This window comes from Olea europaea, chromosome 21 (assembly GCF_002742605.1).
Source record: "Olea europaea var. sylvestris chromosome 21, O_europaea_v1, whole genome shotgun sequence".
In the NCBI taxonomy this organism is placed as follows: domain Eukaryota; kingdom Viridiplantae; phylum Streptophyta; class Magnoliopsida; order Lamiales; family Oleaceae; genus Olea; species Olea europaea.
In genome coordinates this window covers 12,202,827-12,230,458 of record NC_036257.1, presented here as the reverse complement: position 1 = coordinate 12,230,458, position 27,632 = coordinate 12,202,827, and the positions used below count along the sequence as shown (strand labels likewise).

Sequence of the window (27,632 nt, the reverse complement as noted above, 5' to 3'; positions counted from 1 at the left end):
AAAAGAACTTTATTGACTTGATTCGACTACCACGAAAGAGGTATCATTAGCTCACAAAGGATCCATTGAGAGTTTTGTTTTGGTGGGGGAACTGTACGATCTTTTCTCCTATTGTATCTAATTAATATAAGAAGGGTGGCCCCAGGCCCTCTATCGTTTGATCCAATATTGACCAGAGACGAGCCCAATTTCATAGGTAGTTTGCCCAAGGTGGTTCATAAGGAGTTGGGACTGTATTATAAAGATGTGAATAAACAAGGACTATGCCTCCCTTGTTGCACTTTTGACTATGAATCCGTTAAGTATGAATGTGCTCGAGTAGAGGCGAAAAAAACAACTGTTCTCCAGTCTACTTTTGCAGAGATTGTTTGGTTGATGTCTGCAATTTGATCATTTGAACAAGAGAAGAAGTTAAAAACACGGTCATGAAGATAGCATCTTCTGCAGCATTTTGATATATCAGTAACACACTAATAATGTCATTTATTTCCTAGTGCAATTTTATCTCTTTAGATTCATGTGACACCCTTTAACTTTTACACCGGCTGCGGTGGGGCAACCGGCCAATGGGCAGTGATCAGACACCGCCAAGCCCTACCATTGCGCGCTGTTGATGTCATTAACTTGCAACGCCTAATAACACAGTGTAGCCATGAATGCAACTCCAGCATATAATCCGGCTGACAGAATGTAATTGTGCCTTGCCCACCACCCCTTAAACCTCCGATACACGAACAAGTTGAAGAAAAGTCCCACAGCAAACCAACACATATAGTTAACGGCCTTGGCTGTTTGCATACCAGTCGCACCTGATATGAGGATCGGCATATTGGTTAGTCTTATCCACTTCTTCCCTGGATATTTGCACGAAAAAGTACCAGACTGGCACCGGTGCAAGAATTCCGATGAGGAAGAAATAGTTCATCATAGGGTATAGCCCAAGTCTTCCAAACATGCGTAAGGGACCAACCACGCCCCCTATTATGGAAGCATTGTGGAAAACCTCGTCTCCAGTGCACGTCTAGGGGCTCCCTTCGGGCAGTTTGGATGGGTTGCATATGTTCTCAACTGTGGTCATTGGTCAAGGTCCACCAGGCTGTGCCAAAATAAACTGTGGAAGCAATTACTGTTCCCACTAGCTGCATTTAAGGTAAATTTTATCAGATTTTCATTTTATGTAACAAACTTGGCTAGATGGATGAAATTTGTGTGTACTGAATTACAACTTACCTGAACCAAGAACATGGATTTTGGAGGGATTTTCATATAATGGCCTAGCTTGAAATCTGAAAGGAATATAATGGCTTGTGACTTGCTAATGAAACCGTAGGTTTTGAACGTGATGTAGCCAATAATCATTTCGGTGATGACATTTAGTCCTGGTTGCTGTGTACAGTTATCTGAATGTTACATGAGCGTAGTGTGGAAAAAGGGGCGTATCTGAAAAGCGCGTTAATAAAGTACCTGGTTCCTGCCTTCCTGGTGGCTGTAATGACACTAATTGGCAGGGTGAAAATCAGAGCAATACCAATAGCTAATAAGACTCCCCAGTAAGGAAACTGTAATTGTCCACCAAAACCTTCACAAGTAAACAATGCTAGCCCGATAACCAAAGACAGAAGCAAATGAAACCACCATTGAGGAACAAGGTTATAGTTATTCTCCATCAACCTAGTGTGAACATCCTCATATCTGTCTTGAAACGATGCCTTAATTTGCTGCCAAATTGTTCTGCAAATTACGAATCATCAGAAATATGAATAAAATGCACAAGTTATCTGTTCATGAAGAGGATGAAGTTGTTTAGGATAAAAATTCAATCGAATAAGAATGAAAACATAGACCAACTTAAGATTGGGATACTTCTCTTAACAAGTTTGACATTTTAAGATGAAATCTCAAATCTTAACCCCTGCATGGTGGGAACTAAAATCAGATTTTTAGTAGATTTATATAAAAGTTGATAAAATGTATGATTGAAATGTCGTAAAGTTGATGAAATGTATGGTTGAAATGAATTGTTGACTTTGACATAAATTAAAATTTAGAATTTTGTTAGTACCAAACAGGGGCTTAATATGGTATTAGAACTCATTAAACTCCAACGAGCAATTCGTTCCAACTCAAAAATTGAGTATACGAATTTTAAGATTGGTCTGCTCAAACGAACCACAATCTTACGAGAGCATGTTATGAGATAATTATCCCACATCGAAAAATATAAAAGCATAAACCAACTTATAAATGGCTAGATTCCTCCTCTTAACAAAATTGACATTTTAAGATGAACACCAAGTCTTGATAGAAGTAAAGAAAATTACCTTCTATGAAAGAGTGCAACATGTGAAATAGTGGCAGCCAGAGTCGCGAAGCTTAAATCATAGGTTAATGGAACCTTGCTGTAAGTATCATATCCCTGTTTGTTGAATTCGAATGTTTTCTCAATAACAACTGCTGAAGTGTTGTATAGATTTCCATTAGCATCAAACAAGTGTGGAGGGATTATTGGAAATCACTTAGCATCGTAGAGATTGTTCCAGTAGGCAAATGGTAACACAACATAGACAACTAGAATGAACCCAACCAAATTATTGACAATGGCAAATCCAGGAGTTGCCAAGGGACTGCCCAGAAAACCTGCAACAGTGGACCAATCAAGTGCGAGAGAGCCAAGGCCAAGGCCAAGAATTCCCAAGCCTATCTGCTGGGCTGTGACCGAGTCCATATCTAGCAGACAAATGAGAGGGCAGTTATGGATGGAAATAGATAGTTGGGGATAAGGTAATGTGAGAAGCTCAAAACGAGGACTATAATGAAGAATTGCAGCCTTGTTACTCCTCCTTTTTGTCGAATTTCTACCTTTTGCAATGCACAAAAAAGAGAAACTTGAACCAGATTGGAAGGCCACCACATGTATGGTGAATCAATGAGAAACTTGCGGAAAATTCCTGCCCAACCATATCCAAGCATCCGAAGACATGTTTGTACAGTGCTAGTGAGGCAACGTGAAGTATAAGTGTATAGTGATTGCTGAATGAATATATTAAACAAATGTTTTGGTGCAACGATGAAGTGGAATAATTTGAATAAACACAAATGCCTATATTTCAACTATAAGAGCAAAGGGAAGAAAAAGTTGACCTTCATCATCTGGATTAGTTGCCAATTTCCCAGCCCTGTGTTTAAAAGTACTAGATTTTCCTCACCTCTCTTCCAATCCAATAGCACCCACTTACTCGGTTCTTATACAAAAACATCCAACATGCCAAAAGAAAAATACTAATTACATCAATTGGATTGTAGTATTGGTTCAACTATCATCCAACAAATATAACAAACATTAAAAACAATTATTCACAATAAAAAAAAATCAAAGAAATTCAAGCAAATAGATGTGAAAAACCACAACCCTTGGCTTCTTTGTACAATGGCAGTTTTATTTTATTTTATTTATTTATTTTTATTTTTTTTGGGGTGCTTGATTTATGTCTCAATTTGAGGAAACACTAACTAATAAGCACAAATTTAACTTTAATTTAAGGACATTCCAAATCTGATATGAGCAAAGATTCAGTCTACACAGCTCGCCTTCCATTGTCTAATTATGAAACTGGAAATTTAAGATATTAATTTGTTAAAGATGCGAAAATATTAAACGATGGATTATACTTATATTCTAAAAAGGATAACAACAACAGAAGCAGAACATTAGAATATCAATAACAACCAATGAATTCCATTAGAAATTATCTCACTAAGTTAGATTTATAGGTTTGTGTTGAGAAAATAATAAATGATACCTCTTAACCAAGCCAGTAGACTTTGTAGCATAAATACGACAGAAAATGAATAAGAAAAATAAGACATGGATCAAGATAAAAATTAAAAAAAGAAGTTAGATCCTTTGTGTTTATGTTTCGAGAACATTAAAACTCACCTTTTCAACTAACAGGTTTACAAATATTCACAGCCCTTGCAGCCTCATCAATGACCTTTCCAGAAAAAGCAGCCGCCCAAAATAAGAAACCTACAGGAATTGCATCTGCGGCAGTTCTTGTTGCATCTCACTGTATAGAAGTTGCAGAAGATATGGGAGCTGATCATGAACAAATCTTATCAGTCGTGAATTCAGCAATCAATGCAAGGACTGATGGCGATATAATGATACTTACTGTTGGAACTTCTACAGGTGTAAATTTAATTGTTGTCATAAATTCCATTGATCTGAATCTTAAAGTAAATCAATTTAGTGTATGGAATGACCCCAAAATCCAACCCACATTCCTTCATGACAAAACCCCATATATTTTTGCTTTAGACGGCATAACATCCACCTATTTTCCTCAATACCAAATTTTTTTAAACAAGTCTACCAATCTTCCAATACCACACAAAGCTGAAATAGGTCTAATAAGTTTGATTACAGACTTTTCTCTTAAAAAACAATACAAATGCTTCATCAAAATGACCTTAAGCCCCTCAACATAGTATAAAAACAGCATTCTTGATCGAAAAATCAAGCCTGCGAGAAGTCTCAATATCCTCTTCAATACTTATGACTTCATGCAAACTTGAATGAAGGAAATGCTGTTTTTGGATCGTCGATAGCTTGTCTCCCATTAATTAATAAAAAATAAAAAATAAATTAACAAAAATAAAAAATCCTTATATTCTCTCCCCAGGTGTTTCAAAATCATTTCTACCATAAAAGTCTGGTATAGTTCCAAAAATACTGGCAACCTGTGGATGGTGAATCAACATGGAAACTAAGGTATTCAAAATGGTTACTTCTTTAACACTGATATCAGTCACTCTTTTAAATCCTACATAAGATGAAAAAATGGTGGTTACATAATATCTCTATGCTACAACATGAAAATTATTCACATGACATTTTGTCATAAAATGCAGACAATATTAAACCTTCATTATCTTTCAATCAGAAAAACAGCTATAGAAGTATCTAAAAGATAAGAACTCATCTACAAGTCGCAAACTATTAAGAACCCTACTTCAGTAATGGCTGAGATATAAATTTCCCAAAAGACAGGTAATATTGAGTATTTTTATACACGAGAACAAGATTTATATGAGACATGCATATAAGCAATCTTCGAAATGAAATGAGCATTTAGGACCACCTCATGGTTATCATTCAAAATAAAGAAAACCTAAATACAAAGCTAAGCCAAGCTATGAAGCTAATGTTGTATAATTTAGTTCTTTAAATTACCGGATCTTTCACGTTAAATCATCAAGAACTATAAGAATTAAAGCGGAAGCATACCTGAATCAGACATGGTTAATGCAATATGAATTTCGCGGTATGATCTTTCAAATCTACACGCAGTCTTCTTTCCTCTCTGTGATGGGATGCAGTAGAAAATGAATAATTCGTTGCGTGTGATCTGGGGACCATAACCTATATATATAGGGATGCCCTTTGACCTAATTCGACCCATCATAGAATTAGGACTTGGGCCCGGTCTCTACACATATGTAAACCCATACTTTAATTTAATACATTAAAGCCCAAAAATCGAAGCCTTATTAGATCACTTTAATTGGGCTCAACCGAATTCGATAGCCTATAATTTAACACACAATTATTCACACATACAAGTCCATTTTTAATTAAAAATCCTTACAGCTAAGACTTAAAATTGCTGATCATCACACTCAAAAATGAATATAGGTTTAATTTGCTGAATCTCACAATGTGATTTTCCCTATATGATTTCTACAATTGTTTAACAATGTCCTGAGTTCCATCAAAGCTCTCATGTAATCAGGCCATTCATGATCACAATCTTGGTTGTCAAACTGTTTAGAGCTACACTCCTTTCTCTTGCTTAAGATTAACTTGTGAGTGCTCTTTGCCATCATTTCCCTTAAAATCGTAGGGTTAACTTGTGATCTTTGTCAAGTTGCATAATAATAATAACAATAAACAAAAATCAGCAAAATGCAAAACTTGTCCTTACCAAATTACCTTGAGCGGGAAGAATGGTCCAATACTTATAAATACAAAAGCCTGCAAATGGGAAAATTTCATATTAGAAAATGGTACACAATGTAAAAATTAAAAAAATAAAAATAAAAAATGGATACTTTGGAAACTGGAAAAAATATTCTACATCCTTTACACGGGTTAAAATAGATGCAACTTGTGAAGTTATTTTAAGAGAAAACTAATGTTTGTGTAGTAGGAAATCTGACACTGTATGAGCATTTGTCGGTTGCTTTTTGGTTGAGGAAGAGAATAAAAGAAGAGAAAATGACAGAAAAATGGGGTTCGTTGAAAAATGAAGGGGACCATTAAAACTTTTATATCTTACCAATACATTCGAAAATCAAATACCAAATTTGTGTGGGAAAAGTTAAGAGGTAATCAATTAGAGATGAACACGGTATTTCGCACATGGGGATCAGGATTTTCAAGAGGATTGTTATTAGAAACATAAACTCGCTAAACAAAATCAGAAAACCAAATCTATCTATTAAAAAATAATAATAAGGGGCCAAAACAAAAGCCACTACTTTAAAAATAATAATAATAATAAATAAAGTGAAGGGAGCATTAGCTCCGAGCAACATGGTGTTGTTGTTCCGTGCAACTCCCTGCGGAGCCATAAAATATATTTTTTTATTTTTTAAACTCGAAGATTAGCCATTCCCTTCTTGCACGCAACCCCATTTCCTGCAGACAAACTTTCTTCTCCATCATCGTTTTCTTGCACGCAACCCCATTTTCTGCAGACAAACTTTCTTCTCCATCATCCCCCCCCCCCCCCCCCTTAATTTCAATTCCAATACAAGAACAACTCTACAAAAAGATACCAACTTCAAAATTTTGCGAAGTGATTAATCGCATCTGAAAAGAAATGAATAAAGAAAATTGAAGAATTCTTGAATTTACCTAAAGTAAGAAAGAGTGATGCCGTAAAAATTAAGTTCCTTCTTAAAATGTCGGGATTAGTAATAGGTCTTTTGAAACCAAGTCAAAGCACACATACTGTCGATCAAGATGAAAGTTTATATTCTATACCTACATGCAATAAGTTTCTAGGGAACTCTTTGGAAGAAAGAGAGAAAGAAAATTGAGAAATCAAAAGAGAAAGAGAGAGGAAGCGAAGTTATCGCTGTGGGATGGGGAAAAAAACAATTCCGTACATGACGACAGGGTCAGGAAGCAAAGTTATGGCTGTAGGGATGACGAACTTGCGTGCAAAAATGGAGGAATACAGGGATGGCGTGAAGCGGGAAAAAAGAAAAACGAAGGGAAAAAAAACCAATTCCATACATGATGATACATCTGAGCGACACGTGTCCCAACCTTCATTTGCTCTTTTACTTATGTAGGAAATTAGACAACACTTAACAATATCGAAAAAGTTGTTAAAATTTCATCTATTGTACTATTTAGTATTGTCTAATGCTGCGTACCAAAAATGTACTAGACCTTCATAATTTAAGTACATAGAAGGGAGGGGGCATACGTATGATCAAGCAAATTATATAGAAAGAAGTTGATTTTTAAACGGATTAACATTCACTTGAGTACTTTGTGCTAACAACATTGCTGCAAGAGGGTTGAGTTTACGATGATAAAACGCCTTGGCAATTGTTATAATGTTCACTACATAAACAGAATTTGGGCCCGAATTGGCGAATATAGGATAAGAACATGCTCTTTTAAGTTGAATGACCCTGGATTCAATGAAAACGACCAATTCATTGCAGGGACACGTATAACTTTCTTTGGTAGAGATGCTGCCATGAGCATTCCAATAGTAAGTACTATAATTGAGTTGAAACTGATGACACATAGAGGATTTTGTCGATAACCGAATAATTGGTTCAGCATGGACAAAGTAACACATGATATTATCCCCAAAACCCATGTCCTAAATGTCAAACATGGCAATGTTGGATCATCTGTTATCGGTACTGTTAGCCCGACTTTCTCGATTTATCTCATTTGCAAAAATTCGACACAAATATGTACTTAAAAACTGAAAATGATCGAGAAAAATTTTCTACTGGAAAAGCTAAACATTAGTGTAACGCCCCAAAATCTATTTCATTTTTATATTATAAAAATAGACTTGAGGTGATATCTTCTTTAACTAATTTAAGCGGAAATTCTTTTTTTTTTTTTTTTGGATAATTCGATAACGATAAACTAACAATTTAAGTAAAAATTCTCACATTAAATAAAATCTTAAAGTACTACGATTTCACACCATAAATTCAATTTAACATAAAATGTCAAATGTTCGAACACAAGAAAACTACTAAATACAGTGCACAAAATTTAATATAAAGATGATCTTTAATAGGACAGAGGAAATTTGTAAATTAACATCTTTAGAACTTTTACTTGATGACCCCTATAAGTATCATTCGGTCAATCTGCCACACGTTCACACAATCCTTTCTAATATGAAAATTTATTGTAAGGGTGAGTAATTTGAAAACACTCAATAAAAATACGTGTATATTCTTATTAATATGATATAAATATAAAATTACATGGCATACCGACATTTCTTAGGTTTAGAGCAAAAGGGTCACGACATTCAATAGCTCAAGGAATTTCATAAGGATTCTTATATCTTATAGGATTTATATATTTGGCCAAACGGTCCATCCTGTATGATTTAACATATTCGATCTAAGGGTCCATCTCCTAGGATTTAACATAGAAACGACCTGAAGGTCTCATAGTATTTCATGCCAAGATTTATATAAATATCAAAAATAAGAATTTATCACTTTACACTATGTATTCTCACCTTAATTGATATTGAAGATTCTAAAAATATTCATTGAGACAATAATTAAAAATGAGTAGAATGTTTGTAAGAGAGAGACAGAGCGCCCAACTTGTGACATTCTAGTTGTGATTGGTAAAATAAAATAATATTCCTATTTAACATATGGTTATGTTAACGTATGAAAACTCATTCTGCATGTGCAAAGGAAAAACTTTGCACATAATCCGTTGGTTACTATTCATTTACGATGTATTTTGTTTTCTGCTTTTGTCCTCAAAGAAAACAAAAAAAATAATGATGCGTTGGTAGTAATTTCAACGACATTTGTGTGTTATTGAAGCCATTGGTAGTCAATTCAACCATATTTGCATGTTACCGACGCCATTTCAACTAAATTTTATCATTATTATATAGAAAATATCTTCATTGTGGTCAAATTTGCAAAGATTGGTCAACAATATATATATATATATATATATATAAAGGGGATAAATCTTTTTTGGCGTGATTTATAAAATTTTCTAATAAACTTTTAAATTATTTTTAGTGTAAAAAGAGACATGATTTAAAAAATAAAATTTCTTAATAACAAGCTAACTTTAAAAATTCATCAACGATTGTACAGTAGCCGAATCTATAAATGTTTTATATTATCTCTAAGCTCATTTTGAGAACTATTTCATAGATACATCGAACGATCTAAATGAATATCGAAAATAGTTAAATGCATATCAAACGTGTGTATTAAAAAATGCATATAACTCGTCTTTTTTATTAAAAAATTAATTATTTTCTTAGTGCTTATTAATTTTGCGCGATAATTTTCTTAATATAATTAGAAAGATAGAAAGTATGTTTTCATAAAAGTTGCCATAAAAGGAAGAGAATAACTATAATTGGGGGTTTGAAAGGGAAAACAACGGATTTTGAAGTTGAAAATGATATCCATCTGGCGAAACTTGGTGGCCATGACATGCGTGTCGAAAAGAGCTTTCCAAATTGAAGTTATTGGCACGATTCTGATAACCGTAGCCAAAGTTATGGCCAAATTACCAAAAATACGTTTTGAAACAAAAAAAAAATTAAGACTTTGCGTAGCGTGGAGTGTTGTTTCGCTTGGTGGGCATCGTTTTCGTTGTCAAAATTTGCTATTTTTCCCTTTCAAATCCCCAATTACTGTTAAAATAATCAAGATATTTTTCTTTTTGTTTTGTTTTTCCCTCACGCGTGTCCCCATGGCACTAATTTTAGAAGTGGACAATTTTAAATCAATATGACACTTGCCCATATATCAATAAATGAGACTCACGTGTGGACAAAAAAAGCAAAATGTGTGTGTGCTGTTGGCTTTCTTACCACATAAAATTGCTCCAGTTTTCAAAAATACTTTCTTACCACATGTAGATGAAGTAACTGTAGTACAAAATCAATTTAGTATACATTCAAAAAAAAATTTGATCCGATAAATAAATTTGTATTGATCACAAAATTAGTAACTTTTGAGTCCACCTCTCGTGTGTATACTTGTTCCAGTTTCTTCAACCTTTGGTGAAAATCTACAACAAATCGAGGACAATAGAGTGTCACCTTCAAGTATGTTCTTCTCATACTTTTTCTTTTTGTATTATGTTTAATTTTTTGAAACTGCATTTGATTTATTCTTTCTCTTTTATCGGCTTTTCCTGTACACATACTTGTAATTTAGTTAACTATCCTATAAGCTACTCTGTATATGGATGTAATATTTTTTTCATATATTCATCTTCATGGATTGATAAAAAATAATAAAATGTTTAAATATGGTTTATATGATGGTTTTTTTTATCCATTTTCCGTTTGCTAGCTTACTATTCAATGTCACCAATAGAGTGCGTTGTATTTGTTGGTATAAATTTTGTTGATACACACTTCAATTTAATTTTTTCCTCTTTACAGGATTGTGTTTTACTGAAGTTTGTACCTTTTAATTGTGTGGAAGCATGTATATATGTCAGTTAAGTGAAAATAGAGAGTTACATTCTTGAGAAAATGATTAGAACATCTTATTGTAAAATGACCAATTTTTCTCTCATTATTGAAACAACTTTCGGTACATTATATTATAATAAATTTCTTATTTCGGTTTTGACCAACAATTTATTTTAAAATTAATCATTTGTTCGGGAACAAAATTATGGATCCCGTAAGTTATGTTGGAAAAAAATAATTTTTAAGAACAAAATCTTTCACAAACAAACTTTAGCTTGCTTGCCCAATAAATAAACTTATAAGCAGGGCGAGATATCAGACATGTTTACCACACCAATAAGAATTCAACACTAAAAGTTGACTACTATTCGAAAGTAAGCGTGAATGTTTCAGCTCCCATGTCCTCCTAAAGAATAAATTATTCTTCTCTTCTGAAGAGCTAATTCCATAGACTTGGCTTTTACACTGCCAAGGTTTATTGTTTTGTATTTCTTCAAAAATAATTCTACTTTATAATCCATAATTCGGACTTTCGAGAGTTTAATTAAATGTTACTTTATGTACAGACCTAAATATCCACTGATATAATGAGAATTCCATCATTGTACAAGAAAATAAAGCTTGAGATATTTGTTTAAAGTTGAGATCATACAGCAATCAACAAAAATTAGAGCACGTTCAGCTGTGCTTAAACATAAGTAAAAGTTACTTTTAAGTGATATTTCATTTTCAATCATGTTTGAACGAACAACTTTTCTCTTATTTCAAAGTAAAAAAAAAAGGTACCTTTAGTTGTAATACTAACCATAATGTTATGTCAAGTTTCAGTTAATAAAAATAATCTCTCTACTGAAAGCACATATTGTACATGGGGTTTTCAATTATACAATTTTATTGTTCGTTCTTATGTAATTCTGATAAAAAAAAAAATTTAGATGGGGTAGGGATGTGAGAAGAAGACTATTTTTTAAGACTTAAAATACCAAGTATAAAATGAAGAAAATAAAAGTGCAAAAGGAGTCGAACATTGAACTGTAGAATATATTGAAAATATAGGGATTATCTGAATTTATAAGTTAGGCGGTGTAGATTTCATAATCTTTAAATAAGATGGATATCATAGTCATCTACATTATTGTAGTTCAATTTCTTTTTTTGCAGGTAATTTTATTTTATTTTTTTATTTAAGCCGTCTTTATTATATAAATATATTGAGTCTTGATAAATTATGTTTTTTTAATGTTCATTTTAATTTACTTCTCTTTTTGTTCATCTTTCTATTAAGAGTTTACTACTGATTACTGACTATTTCTTTCTATTTTTCTTAATCCTTATTTGCTTAATCTATTGCTACTAAAATTTCATGAAGGTAATTCTATTTCTCATTAGCTTCTAATGGTTTTTTCTCCATATTTTTACCATTTATGTTTGACATAATAGGTCTTGCTAATATTCTTAATATGAATAGAGAACTTATCAGCCAAATACTAATTTTTTCCATTCAATAATCTTTCGACTAAATGTTCCTGTTTTTCTCTTCATCCTTCGCATTGGAAGAATAGGAAAAAAAATTTGATATTATTCAACCTAAGACCTATTTAAATGTAGCAAATAAAAACTAAAATTTTTCTAATGAATAATTACAACAGTGTCATAGAAATGAAGTCCTTAAAATATTTCAACAATAAAATGTTAAATGAATAAGATAGTCTTCGACGGAGAAAAATACTATTTGGTTGAAATAAATACTTAAAACTTTTAATGGAATTAGTATTATGTACTACCATCCAGAAAGGCAAAACAACTGCACAGCATCAGTTACTTGACAATGAAATAGTTATTATGAACTAGTTAAAAAAATTTGACATCCTAGAGCTAAGTTAAAGCGAAAATAAACTTTTTAGTCAAATTGATCAATCTTCAAGTCAATGGCATGTTAAAAGGTAAGCAGCACATAAGTTCAATAAAATATCGTATTTCAATTTTGTTGATAATTGTCTCTTTTATTGTGTTTTTCTTTGAACAAATAAGGACATTCTATTATTGCTGAACTTTTAGTGTACATATTTATCAATTGTCTCTGTAGTATAAATATTATGTCAAACAGAGTTGATCTACCACACCGTTTCTTTACAATTATCAATAGTTCATTGGCATAACGATCATTTGGTGAGTTCTAAAATGATCTCTTTGTTAGCATTTATTCATTGGGTCGTAGTATTCATTTTGTAAGTTCTACAACTAAATATAGAGTAAATAATATTCCTTACGAGAGTTATATTTTTTTATAGTTGATCCCGATAACTTTTGTGCAACGCTTAGGACACGACCTTATTGATGCAGTACATTTGATTGGTTATGATGTAATTATCTGCAGCAAACAACTTGAAAGAGTTGATGATAACATATATCTTGCTGCTGGATGGCCATAATTTTTTTACCACCATAATTTGCAAGATGGTTATGTTATTGTCTTTGAATACAACGAAATTTCTACTTTCGATGTTTCGATATTTAACCATTGAGGCGTAGAAGTGACGTATGAGTATGAGGGATTTGAGGTAGAGCTTTCACGAAGTGGTAATCCTATTTTCCAAGTAACATTAGAGGCTGCTCACGATGGTCATAGAACACTTGTGAGCTCCTCTTTCACTAGAATCTCTTCTACCTTTATCTTTCTCGAACTACACGTATGAAACATTTTCATATTTGTTTTTCTCATCTAATTTGAAATTTCACAACTTATAGATTTCTCATTCTATTTTATAGTATGTAACTAGGGCCGTCGCTCGATTATATTTACCAAAATTTGTCCAGAGTGTTCAAATCCATGATAGTTCACATCATAATTGGTCAGTACGAACTAATCTAAGAACTAATGGTTATGTGCGGCGTTTCACCTTTGGTTGGGCGGATTATGTGAGGGAGAAATAACTTCAAATAGGTGACACATGTGTATTTGAACTTACAGACAATGAAATCCCAATGTTCGTGGTTTACAAGGTGTGTCGCATTAATGGAAGTTTCACTCTTACATAAATTTTACATCTTCATTCGAGCCTTCGTGTTTGCTTATTATGGAACATCCGTTCCATTCTCTTATGTATGAACACTATATAACTATATCCATTGGGGTTTTTATTTATAATTTGCTTGTGTTCTCCTTACTCCAAGATTGCACCCAATTTGTAAATTCCGTTCATTCTAAATAGGCTGTAATAGAAATATGATTTAATTACTTATAATTAACCTATATGTTGATATCCTAAATTTAGACTTCATGAAATACTACATCATCGTCATTTGAAGACTGACATCCTTCTAGCTAAAATTATTCCAAGTAAATAATTTTATGATTTGTAATTTTATAAACAATATACAAAATTATTTATTCCAACTCTTATTGTCTCAACTTTTTTCTGCAGATGTATTTAGGGAGTCAAATATTAGCAATAGTGCTTGAGACTCTTCCAAAGCATTTATCACTAAATTTAGAAAGAACTCTCCCAAAAACCTACCATAATTTAAATGAGCGATCAAATATCTTCACGAAAACTTCTCTTTTGTTTATAGCTACAAAATGAACATGATATAGCTCAAACCAACAATGACTTTTCTATTATAATATTTCATTGTTCTTTTAAATTATATTTTGCTTTCGGGAGACTTCTTTCTAATTTAGTGATGATTACTTTGGAAGAGGCCCAAACTCTATATTTCAACATAATATTACATTAAAGTAATTCTTTAACTAACATTTATTATATAACATTATTTTTCTATGATGCCATTTGCTGCTTTTGTATTCTATTTTAGAATGGAATCAACCCTAATTACTGGTCAATATCTGCCTAGTCGCACAAAATTCATTAAATTTTTCTATAATTTATACTCTTACTAATATTATGCATGCAATATTATGCAAGTAAGTGAAGTGAGATCTAATCTTAACGAGATTGGATATGACGTTAATTTAATCCATGAGATGGTATACAACTTGGTAAGCTATCACAGCATGATTGTTTAAATATGATGTAATTTTCTTTTTGCTATATTTTTATCTCACGATAATTCTTTCTAAATATCTTTATGATGTAGGAAGCTTTTTATGATTACAATGGACCATCTAATAGATGATCAAGTAATAACAAAAAGAAAACTTATCTAATCATCGTCATACCAGTTTGAAGACAAAATCAATGCCACAACATAAAAGTTTTATTTGCTCATTTTGTCCTTTCTATCTAAATGATTCTACTACAACCACCTCCAAAGCTTTGTTTTATTTCGTAGCACTGATAACAATAATTTGTGAAGCTTTTGGCTTGTAACTTTGTTCTGTTTTCAAACACTACTTGTGTGAAAACTCTTCCATGAAGTTTAAGTTTAGTAACAATGTATAATAAGCTTCATAATGCTTTAGCTTTAACTTGATTATGAAGATATAATGAGTGCAGCTTCTGAAACATATAGATCATCCTTCGTTTTCTTTTTATAATATTTGCTTTAGTCTATTAGTTAACATTTCATTATGAATCATTAACAGAATTCATTTTCATATTGATTCCTCCATCATAACTCTATCTTTTGTAACTTGCCCAAAGTAAACTTTGCACAATTTCATTATTCCCTCAAAACTTCTCTTTCCCTTCTCAATTATCAACATTACAAAATAAGATTTAACTATTGGTGTCTAGAAAATAACCAATATCACTCTACGCTATTACATACTAAGCACGTGCCTTACACGTGCGACCCATTAACATTCCTTTAAAAGAATGAAACCCTCATTCGCTATTCATTTGTGTAACCTTGTTTTCACACTTCAAGTGGTTAATTACTATTCATTAGCTCGTTCAGATGTGTCCTGTAACTTAATTGGTTTGGATTTGATTATTTTAGGTGTAAGAAGTCATGCTATCTAATGTGCACTGTAGCTGTTTGTGTGTAGTAAAAAAAAAGCAGATGTTGGTGATTTTTCCAACTTTGTCAAATGTGGCCAACATTCATTATTTGTATGAAAATTTGACTTAAGTGTTATTTTTGGTTGTGTTGGAAGAAGAGCAAAAGCTGTATCTTTCATATGTGCATTGTACTTATGTGTTGGAAGAAAAACAAGTACAAAAAATATCTTTGATATAATAATAAAATATTTAATAAGTACAACGCAGAGATAAGAATTAGGGGTTTCCTTACATGTTAACTTCTCTCTTTTGTCGAAATCCTCTCTCATTCCAATACATTGAGACTTTAAAATCCTCTGTCATCTAAAAGTCTATTCTTTTTCAAATAGATTCACATGTAACTTTCATTTTTCCAAACAATTATTGTGAAAATAGATTGTTTTGTTGAAAGATCGTCGACTTAGAAAGTGGGCTTTACCAATAAGGATCTTTGAAGGATTAATTGATCGCAATTCTTTAGTTTGTTAAGTGGATTTTTTATTAATTAAATAGTGGACTTGAAAAAGATAAACGATTTCTTCAATATTGAGGATGAAGGATGTTGTAATGTAATACGGCACTATTGTTCATTGTCACATACATAGAAAAATTTCCATTTTTATATCAGTCGCAAGGCTTCCAAGATTCGTTTTACCTCTAAACTTTCTCTCTAAAATTTTTTATTTTTATTATAATTTCTTTGATATTTAGATTAATACTACTTGTAGGTATGTTTTATTGATTTTTTTCTTATCCTTTTTTTCCATCAAAAGCTGTAGAAGAGATTTGTGTGGAAGTGATAACGAAAATCAACATCCCTGCTAAAAATTAGAGGTCCGTTCTGGGGGGTCTCCTTTATTTGGTTTGTGTAAATATATATTGATCAACAATCACTGCTTTACATTCTCCATCCCTATTTTCCTCCTAATTTTTCGTAGTCATATAAGTTTTATGATGCATATTAATAATTAGATGAAAGATTTTAAAATTTTTCAAGTAGTGCAAGATTGTATTTTGATGTGTTTTTGGTGATTCGAAAAGCCTTTGTTAGGTTGCGTAAGTTTTAACTATTTTCAGATGATTCTTGTCATAAAATTCTAAATCAATTAATTACTTTTTAATCTAAGTGACATGGACATAATGTGCTTGATAATTTAGTCTTTGGATAATCCATAATTGAAAAAAAAAAAAATCTCTCTTACAAACATTGGATGAAATTATTGAATCATACTTGAAATCGAAGAAGGCTCGCGAAGGTTATAAAACTGACAACCAAACCAATGTCTCCACCTTGGAAAAAACATGAATGGAAATCATCTACATTACTTTTGTAGTAGTTGACAATCAAGTAAGAATACATGTGTGCAGTTCCTTAATAAAAATTTCCTAGCTACAACTCTACCAACAATAACTTGCTACTTTTGAGATTAAGAGATTGAGAGGGTGCTCTAAGCATTTTTTTTTTCTTTCTTCTTTATCCTTTAGAATGTAAACATTGTGATCTGCCGCTGTATTTTTCTTGTACATTTACTATCAATATATATGAACTTTTGTACTTTTATGAAAGAACACTGCCGCAATCTATTAAATTTTACTCTTTCTTTAGCTTTCAATTCTACACACTTCTAATAGATAAATAAAGCAAACACAGTAGTTATATTCATATTAATATTTATTGTAATGTAAAAAAATGTCATATTTATAGCTTTATTTCATTGCATTTAGCCAATAACAAGGCATTCCAACCATACAAACTAAAAAATTCAAAACACAAACTCCTAGAAAAAACTCCTTGTCATTACACAACTTTTTTTTCGTTGAATTGTTAAATTCATATAACATTTATGCTCATCAATCATCCAAAACGTCGATCAAAATTCAAAACGTACAGAAGTTAAGTTTACAAATTAAACTGGCAAATTAATAAATTCTTTATTCTTATCAATCATTGTTGACGGTTGAGTTTGGAGTTTAAAAAAAAATATTAATTATTCATTAAATTATAATACCTTTTCAATTTCCAAGTAAAGTACTTGAAGTGAGTTTTTATTATTTTAGATATATCATTTTTTAAATAATAAAATATAGAATTTAGAATACTTTTCCTTCTATCAAAATAACTCAGATATAACTAGTCTAAAATTATTTCTTCTTGAGCCCAATTTATGTTATTTAATACGAGCCAAAAAATGAGTATAATATTGATATATTTTTATCAACTTCAAAAATAATTAAATGTTTAACCCAAATAGCTAACGGTAATTTCTGAAAGTGCACGTAAGCAAAATAAATTATTTATACAAGTAAATGAGTTGAGTTTTTCACTTCAACCTTTAGACTTTTAGTGTGGTGAAAAAGGTAGACATATATTATTTCATTGGCTAAATGACCAACATTAAATTTAGCCCACATGAAAATATAATTAAAATTCGGAGTGTTAAATCCCTTCCTGCCTAAAATATTTTCGCCCTCGAAATTACCTTATTTAGTCGAAAAGCTCTAGGTACTTGATTTTTATTTCACATTCCTTCTCCCAATTGGCCTCTTCAATTCCATGATTTTTCCATTGAACCTTAACCAAGGCAACTTCTTTATTTCTTAATGCATGTAATTTTCTTTCGATAATCTTCAAAGAAGTCTCTCCGTACGTTAGATATTTCTATACTTCTAATGAATCATAGCTTATCACATATTTGTGATCATACACATAATTTCTAAGTATTGACACGTGGAATAAATTATGTACTGTCTATAATCCAGGTGGCAATGTTAGAAGGTACACTACATTTTCAATTCTATCTAGAATATCGAAAGAACCTATAAATCAAGGTTTCAACTTTCCCTTGCTAAATCTAAGGACCCCTTTTACTAGTACCACTTTTAGAAATATTTTCTCACCGATTTCAAATTCTATCGATTTTCTCCATTGATCTACATAGTTTTTTGTCTATCTTGAGTAGACTTTATTCTGTCCCCAATCTTATCAATTGCTTGCACTATCCTTGCAATAATCTCTAAACCCAAAATTCATTTTTCTCCGACTTTATCACAATGAACTGGTGATTTACATCTTCTACTGTAGAGGGCTTCATATGGAGCCATGCCAATAATAGCAAGCTATTATTGTATGCAAACTGCACTAATGATAGGTGTGATTCTAAACTACCTCCCAAATCCAAGACACATGCTCGGAGCATGTCTTGCAAAATTTGAATAGTCCTTTCAGACTGTCTATCAAAGTGAGGATGATAGGCAGTGCTGAAATTTAACTTTGTCCCCATAACTCTTTGCGCGCTCGTCCAAAATTTAGAAGTAAATTTTGGACCTCGATCTAAGACAATGGATGCTGGAACTCCATGCGGCCTGATAATTTCCTTAACATATAATTGAGCAAATTGATCCATACTGTAGTTCATTTTTATTGAAAGAAATTGAGCTGGCTTTGTCATTCTGTCCATAGTTATCCAGATAGCATCGTATCCTTTGGTTGATTTCGGAAAATCCACCACAAAATCCATGGCTATTTACTCCTATTTCCACTTTTGAAATTTCCAACCAATTTAATGGTCCTCATACCTATTGATGTTTTGCTTTAACTTGCTGACATACAATACACTTCTTAACAAAGATGCCAATCCTCCATTTTCATATTCCTCCACCAAATTGTATTGTAAAGGTCTCAATACGTTTTAGTACAACCGAAAAGTGTGGCATACAGGACATAGTGAGCTTCTTCTAATATTTATTTTCTTATTCCTTCATCCTTTGATACACTTAATCTAAAAGCATTGTCATCTGCTATTACAAAATATTTTATTTTATTTGTACCAACTTCTGCCTTAATTTTCCTAAAAATCGGGTCATTATGCTGCAATCTTTGCAGTAACTTGAGTTGGTGGAATGACAACTTTCAATTCTAATTTATCAAACTCCTTTATCAATTGTACTTGAATTGTGGGAAAAACTGCTAGCTGTCCCATTGTCTTCCTACTAAGTGCATCCACGACTACCCATATGGTAATAGATAGTATAGTCATAATCCTTAACTAACTCCAACCGCCTTCTCTATCTAATATTCAAATCCTTTTGAGTGGAGAAGTATTCCAAACTTTTATGATCCATATAAATATCACACTTTCCCCATAAAGGTAGTGACGCGATAATTTTAGAGCTTATACTATCACCGTCAGCTCTAGATCATGCGTAGGATAGTTTTGCTCATATTGTTTTAATTGTCTTAAGGCGTATGTGATCACTTTCCCAAACTGCATCGGTACACAACCCAAACCCTGTTTGGATGCATCAGTGAATATAACGAATCTATTGGAACCTTCTGGTATAGCTAAAATTGGAGCTGTAACCAATTTCCATTTCAATTCTTGAAAGCTCTTATCACACTTCTCAGTCCATTGAAGTTTTACGACCTTCCTGGTTAGTTGGGTCATCAGGAATCTCCCAATGAATCTTCAATAATAATCGACTAGTTCCAATAAACTACGAACTTCGTCTACATTCGTCGGTTTGGACTAGTTGTTACCTCTTTAATTTTTCTAGGGTCTACTTCAATCCCTTGTGTCATAACCACATGACCAAGAAAAACTATACGGTCAAGCCAAAATTCACATTTCTTGAATTTGGCATAGAATTTCTCCCTTCGTAGTATCTCCAACACTATCTTAAGTTGTTCTTCATGTTGATCTTTATTCATTGAATACACCAAAATGTCATCGATGAAGACAGTCACAAATTGATTTAAATACTGATGAAATATTCTATTCATTAAATCCATAAATACTGAGGAGCATTTATTAATCCAAATGGCATTACCGTAAACTCGTAATAATCGTAGCGAGTTCTAAATGCCTTCTTTGAAATGTCAACTACCTTCGCTTTCAACTGATGATAGCCTGACTTCAAATCAATCTTGAAAAATACTATTGCACCCTTCAACTGATTAAAGAGGTCTTCAATCTGAGGAAAGAGATAATCAATGCACAATCTCATTGATCCATCTTTTTTCTTCATAAACAAAGTCGGTGTACCCCAAGGAGATGTACTTGGTCAAATGTAACCGTTATCCAACAATTCTTGCAACAGTATCTTTAATTATTGTTGTTCTTTTAACGTCATCGTGTATGAAGCTTTAGACATTGGAGTTGCCCCAGGCACAAGGTTAATTAAAAACTCCAATTGCCTATCAGGTGGTGCGCCAGGTAACTCATCAAGAAATACATCAATGAAATCTCGTGCAATCGACACATTACCAATGGTAAGCTTCGATTAATGATTTCCATGTACACTCCCTAGAAATCCTTGGCAAGATCTTTTCTTTGACATTTTTTATGCCTTCATGGTCGACACGAGACCAGGTAAAGACTTAATTCATACAGTGAAAAATTGAAACATTTCCTATCCAGGCTTTTGAAAAATTGCTTTCTTTTCGAAACATCAAATCGTTAAGTGATTCTTCCCCAACTAGTCCATTCCTAGAATAACGTCAAAGTCTTTTATGTCTTAAGAGGTGTAGATTAGTTACAAATTTTTTTCTTCCATTTCTAATTTACTGCCCTAGCAATCTGATTGATGTTCAAAATTCTACCAGATAGGATGGAAATTTCTAAAACACTATTGATTTTTTCACGTGCAGTACATGATTTAGCAATAAATACGATAGAGATAAATGAATAAGTAGCTCTAGAGTCTACAATAACATATGCAGGTAGTTTAGATATTGAAAAAAATACATGCCATTAAATTCGAATCCGCTTTTGCCTCTTTTTGGGTTAAAGCAAAAATATTGACTTTCACTTTCTTACCTTGCTTATAGTCTTTCTTGGGTAGGTATACCTTGTAGTTTGGGACAAAATGGCCTTCCTAGCTACATCGATAGCACACATTTTTCCCAAACAAACACTCTTCTCCATGGGCCTTGTTGCATTTTGGGTTTCGTGGAGAAACTTTATTTGGTTTGCTTAATACTGATCCTGATCCTAATCCTATATTGGCCTTCTTAAATTATCCAAATCATTTCCCTTTATTCGATCCATTCCACTTTCATTTCCTATATGATTCATTATTTTTCTCAATCATCCGATCCATTTCTAGACGATCAAAAATTGACTGCGCCCGCTAAAACACTTCTCTATAGGTGGTCGTACCATGATTCTTCCAATCTCTGGACGCAGCCCTTGTTCGAACCTACTAACCTTCTTTGGCTCAGTGTCTACAAGGTGTGTAGCATACATAAAAAGTTGTTTAAACTTCCTTTCATACTCATCAAGCGACATATTTCCTTGTTTCAGCTGTAGGAACTTTGCCCTTCTCCGATCCCTCAGAGATTGGTAAAAGAATTTTGTCATAACTTCTTCTTTGAAGTGTGCCGAAGTCATGGCGCGTTATTGTGCTTCTGTTTTGGCGCGCGAAACAGACTCCCACCAGTAGCCTGCTGCTCCCACCAGCATAAATTTAGCACATGATATCTTTTGTGCATCAGTGCATGCCATGTGTTTGTAGATTCATTCCAACCCCCTTAACCATTATTCAACTGCCAAAGAGTCTGCTTTTTCGTCAAAAGAATGAGGCTTGAAATGGTGAAACTATTCCACAATTGAACCCGTGTTGTTAGCATTCGTCAGTCCATCCTGAGGAGGTGGTTGTGCTTGATTTCTACCAAGGTTCTGTACCGTCCTAACCAAATCTCTAAACATAGCTGCTTGCTCTTGTTGTCAAACCATTTCCTTTAAATCAATAAATTTTGTCTTAGAAATGTTGTACAACTAAGTATATGTCTCATTCATAACCATAACTCCCGTGTCTCTCTATTGAGGTGAAAGAGAGTATATGATGTTATTCAGAGTCTCGATATACTTTAGTCCTGCATCCACAGTTGTCATACATCTTTCATAGATGTCTTGCATGTGTTCGACAAGTGAACGAGTCGGGCCAGTCATGTAATTCTCATAAAACTGAATGATGGACTTACGATTTAACACTGCTATACAAGCCATGATCTTTCTAGTGGTTTGATAAGTTTTAACCATGTGTGTCATATTAGCGTCCAACTATATATATCTTTGTTAGTGATATCAACTATACATTATTCTTTTTAGGGTTTTTAATATAATAGCTAATCATAATATCTTCTTTTATATTAAATACAATAATAATAAGCATGACATATTTCATTTTAGACGACATAAGCATTTCTTGAATTTAAGCTTTGAATAATACATAATTCATGCTTGAAAATAAAATGAAACATAACATTTTATCCATACTTTGGGTTCATTGGACCTTAGTATATTGATGAACGCTAAATGTCATGGGTCTCATTTTAATATTTGTTTAAAATTCAATTAAAATATCATCACATATGGAACTAAATATTTTTTTTGCAGAAAATTAGAATTTTTTTTTTCAAAAAAATAAAATAAAGATACTAGAGCAATACGTGACTCTAAGTCAATTTCTATAAATTTCAAAAATTTTGGTAAAGAACAATTAGCTTGTGATAAAGTTTCAAAAGTCTTGGAGCTTTCTGATAAATATGAAGATGAAAATTAAATCATATGGTGTTAATTAGTGTAGAATGTAAATAATCAAGATAAAGACTCCATCAAAATTCCATATATATCTCAGGCTTCTAGAAACCAATTACAAGTTATCCAATTATTTCATGAACAAAAATGCATTCAAATATTTAAGTGGACGGTAAAAAATCCGTGACATGAGAATTTACGAATCATAAATTATCAAGATACTAACAATAAAGGAAAATAATGGGATTTTTTTCAATCATATAACAACAAAAATTATTAGATATAAATTGTCAATTCAAATAAATAATAATGAACAGTGACACTTTTCACTATTCACATATCCTTTTTTTTTTTTTTTTTTTTAACAAAATAAAAGTTTAGACTTTTCGTTTTCTCCTAAAAATTTCTAGCGATTTAATTTTGCTGTTTGTTTAAAATTTCACCTTCTACCTTGATTTTAGATATTTGTAACTCAATAATTACTAGGGATTTTTGGACAAAACGATTGGTATTTTATACCTCATATGTTAGATACTGCTTTTTTCATATATTTTTTTTTTTTTTTTTTTTTAACACAATCATAAAGGATGGTCTAAGTTAAATCATCTAGATGTTGGGAATAAAAATTTTGCACATAATTCACTTAACTAAATTCATATTATACATGATGGTGAAAAATATTTTTAAAAAAATGATTTTCAAGAAGGTAGATCTGGTGCTCTGATACCAATCTGTAACGCTTCAAAATCTATTTCATTTTTATTTTATAAAAATAGACTTGAATTTTTACCAAAATCAATTTTCTTTAGAATTCAAGCGAAAATTCATTTTTTTGGGTAATTCGATAATGATAAACTAACAATTTAAGTGAAAATTTTCACATTAAATAAAATCTTAAAGTACTACGATTTCAAACCATAAATTTAGTTTAACATAAAATGTTAAATGTTCGAACACAAGAAAACTACTAAATACACTGCACGGAATTTAACATAAAGATGTTCTTCAACAGGACAAATGAAATTTGTAAATTAACATCTTTAGAACTTTTATTTGGCGACCCTATAAGCATTACTCGGTCAATCTGCCACACATCCCCACGGCCCGTTCTAATTTGAAAAGTTATTGTAAAAGTAAGTATTTTGAAAATACGTAGCAAAAATACATGCATATTCTTATTAACATGATATAAATAAAAGAAGAATTTTACTACCCAGCTTTCATTTTTTATCTAAACTTTATGTAAACCAAATTTGATTTACTATTTAAACTATAAAGACAGCTAGAACGAAGAAACGCATTATTTTTATATATTTTTCGCCACAAGAAGAAGGCTACTATGTGATTTGAAGGCGATTAACTCAAGAAATTGAAGATTCAACATCTGGATTAAAGACTAACGAAGAAGAAATAGATTTTTCACTTCCATTCATTGTTTTCAATTCTGAATGATTTTTTCCAAATCTTTTTGTGTGATTTAGCATATAACATGCTAAACTAATTCTTTTTATATATTAGATGAAGATGAAACATTATTATTATTATTTTTTAATTCAAGACAATTAGCTTAATTAAATTCTTGTAATTCTTGATTAATCTTGCATGCCAAATTTTATTATTTGACTGCTTGATCACCAATTGAATATATGGTTGCTTGTTGCAATACTAGGAGACTCACAATAGGTCTAAAACACCGTTTGATTAACACATGTGCAATAAACTTTAGGAATAATATTTATCACTGTGCAATCTTTAAGATAATTATGAAATTGAATGCATTCTATTCATTTAAATTCGGATTAAAAATAGATTCGAGTCGTGACTAGAATAATAATTACAATAAAATTATCGATTATAAAAATGTATGAATGAAACTAGTTACGTAATTGAGAATTGGAATAAATAATAATAGGTAGATTAGTAATCTAATACACTAATTTCATACACATACTAAATTCAAATTTTACAAGCTTTCGTAGATTAGGTTAGAATAATTAAAACTACAGATTACTTTCATTTACTCACTTTGAATATAATTAAAAACTAATACACTAAATTGAATTTTATTCATTGTGGAACGATACACGTTACTCATCACGTATTACTTGTCAATGATTTCGTACACTTGCGAGATTTTACCGAACATGCGGTTAAAAAGTAAAGAAACTTTATTGATTTGTGTATAAAATATTTTATTGTTTGAATGTATGGTAAAAAATAATATTATAGCAAATAATTTAAAATTTTAAAAAGTACCAAACAGGCATTTGAAAAAGTTTTAGCAGTGAATGAGCATTTGTTGAGTTAAACCCTAAATAAATAAATAAAAGGAAAATCCACTTGTCGAAGAATGTATTTTTTTTCAAAGAATAGGGCTAAAAAAAAGGCTTAGATGATAAACATGGAGTTGATCAACTTTTTCTCGTCCAGACACTAGGGAGACATTTTTCCGCGCCCTACACCTACATGGACAGTTTAGAACATAGGTCCTAACACAATCAAAAACTAAAAAAAATTGAGGTGCATGTCCTTCTCAATGTTGCCCTTCTTTTCATTTTCCTTCTTCCCCCTCCCCCATTCAAATTCTACCAAGAAAATTCTTCCCTCATCCCACCCACTGTAAGTCTCCCAACCCCATTTGAATTCTGCCCAAACAAACTTTCCCGCCCCACCCACAATAAGCTAGATTATTATAGTTACTGGGATATCTCTCTTTTTCGCCTTTTAAATAGATGACGGCATGACGCGATTTACCTCCTTCATAAAGTTATAGGGATGGAGCGGTGGGACCCTCAAAGTTGGGGTTCAACCTTTTTTTCTTTTTTTTATTATTATTATAGTTACTTATTAATTACTATCACAAAGTTTCACTTGCATCGCAGGATTAATTGGGCGGTACGTGGTGATAGTGATTCAGATAGTGGCATGATGTAGATTTGGAGGAAAGATGGTGGTGTGGCTTTGACCTTATTGTCTGTTATGGTGGAGGTAGGTTGATGATGTGATGGTGGTGATAGTGACCAGCGCGCAGAAAGTGTTTAATTACAAGGAATTTTCCATGTATACAGAAGTCGGGCTCTATGATGTAATGGTGGTGATATTGACAAGTGTGTAAAAAGTGTATAATTACAAGAAATTTTCCATGTGTACAAAAGTTAGGGTCATAGAACTTGGCCAGATAACGTAGAAAAGTAGGCCCAAAATTAACCTACCCACCCCTCATTTTTTGTGATCTGTGAAACCCTCATGAAAATTTTCCCATTGTTTGAACAATTCCTTGAGCAGGTACCGATCACACCTATATGGTGAATTTTTCGATTTGATTTGGCAAAAATCAATGAAATCCTGCAATGTATTTATCTGTGAAAGTTATTTGTACTTGAAGCATGGTTCTTACAATTTTAAAAAATTTCACACACGTAGCTGTAATAATGCATAGTGTAAGTTACAATTTCATATTGATTACATCGATTGTAACATGATTAAAAATGTAAATTAACAAATAGTGTAAATTACAAATATTGTAACTTGTTAAATGTAGGTTAAATATATTCACATTACATTTTTAATAATTGCACCATATTTTGATTGCATGAAAGGTCTATAATTAACTTATTATGACATTTATTTTATTAATTTTTTCACTGATTATTATTCTCAAATTAATACAGTTTGTCCATGATGACAAATTTTCTTCAAAAAATTTGTTAAGATAGATTAAAAAGACAAATTCACTTCTACTATTTTGAAATAAGCCAAAAAAAAAAAATATAAGATTATGACAAATATTTGTCTCTCATTTTAAAGCACTCTAATTGCATTTTTTTGATGAAAATCATAATTAAGGACAAGATTTGCTAAATTAACGAGAGGTTAAAGCTAAGAATGTGATGGAAAAAAAGTTAAGAATATATATATGACTTGTAATTATAAAACGATGTTGTGTGAATGTAACCACAATTTTTAAAATTTGACTGTAAAGTAATTACACTTGCTGTAACAAAAAATGACAAATCTTAAGATGCATCTGATTTTTTTAATTCTTATGTACTTACTTAATTTTCCAACTTTCACCCAAGTTTTTAACTTCCAATTTCAAAATGAGGTTTAAAAATTTTTTGTACAAAAATCAGGTTAATATTATAAAATTAAATTAATCAACATACTCACCCCACCAACCATCCACCCACGCCCATAAACCCTAACAAATATTAAAATTAAATTAATCTATGTACGCCCTCCATCCACCCCCACAAACCCTAATAAATTTCCTCTCCTCTCCTCTCCTCTCTACCCCCTCCTTTCTCTCTTTTCTCTATCATTTATCTCTTTTCTCTATCTATCACAATCATCGGAAGACCATCATTGCTGTGTGCGGTGTGAGTTGGTTGGGTGAGGTATAT

The 27,632-nt window shown here is 31.9% G+C and overlaps 1 pseudogene; it reads right to left on the bottom strand.

Moving 5' to 3' along the window:
• Positions 1–454: 454 nt before the first annotated feature.
• Positions 455–22,080, bottom strand: LOC111370131 (annotated as a pseudogene).
• Positions 22,081–27,632: the final 5,552 nt, after the last annotated feature.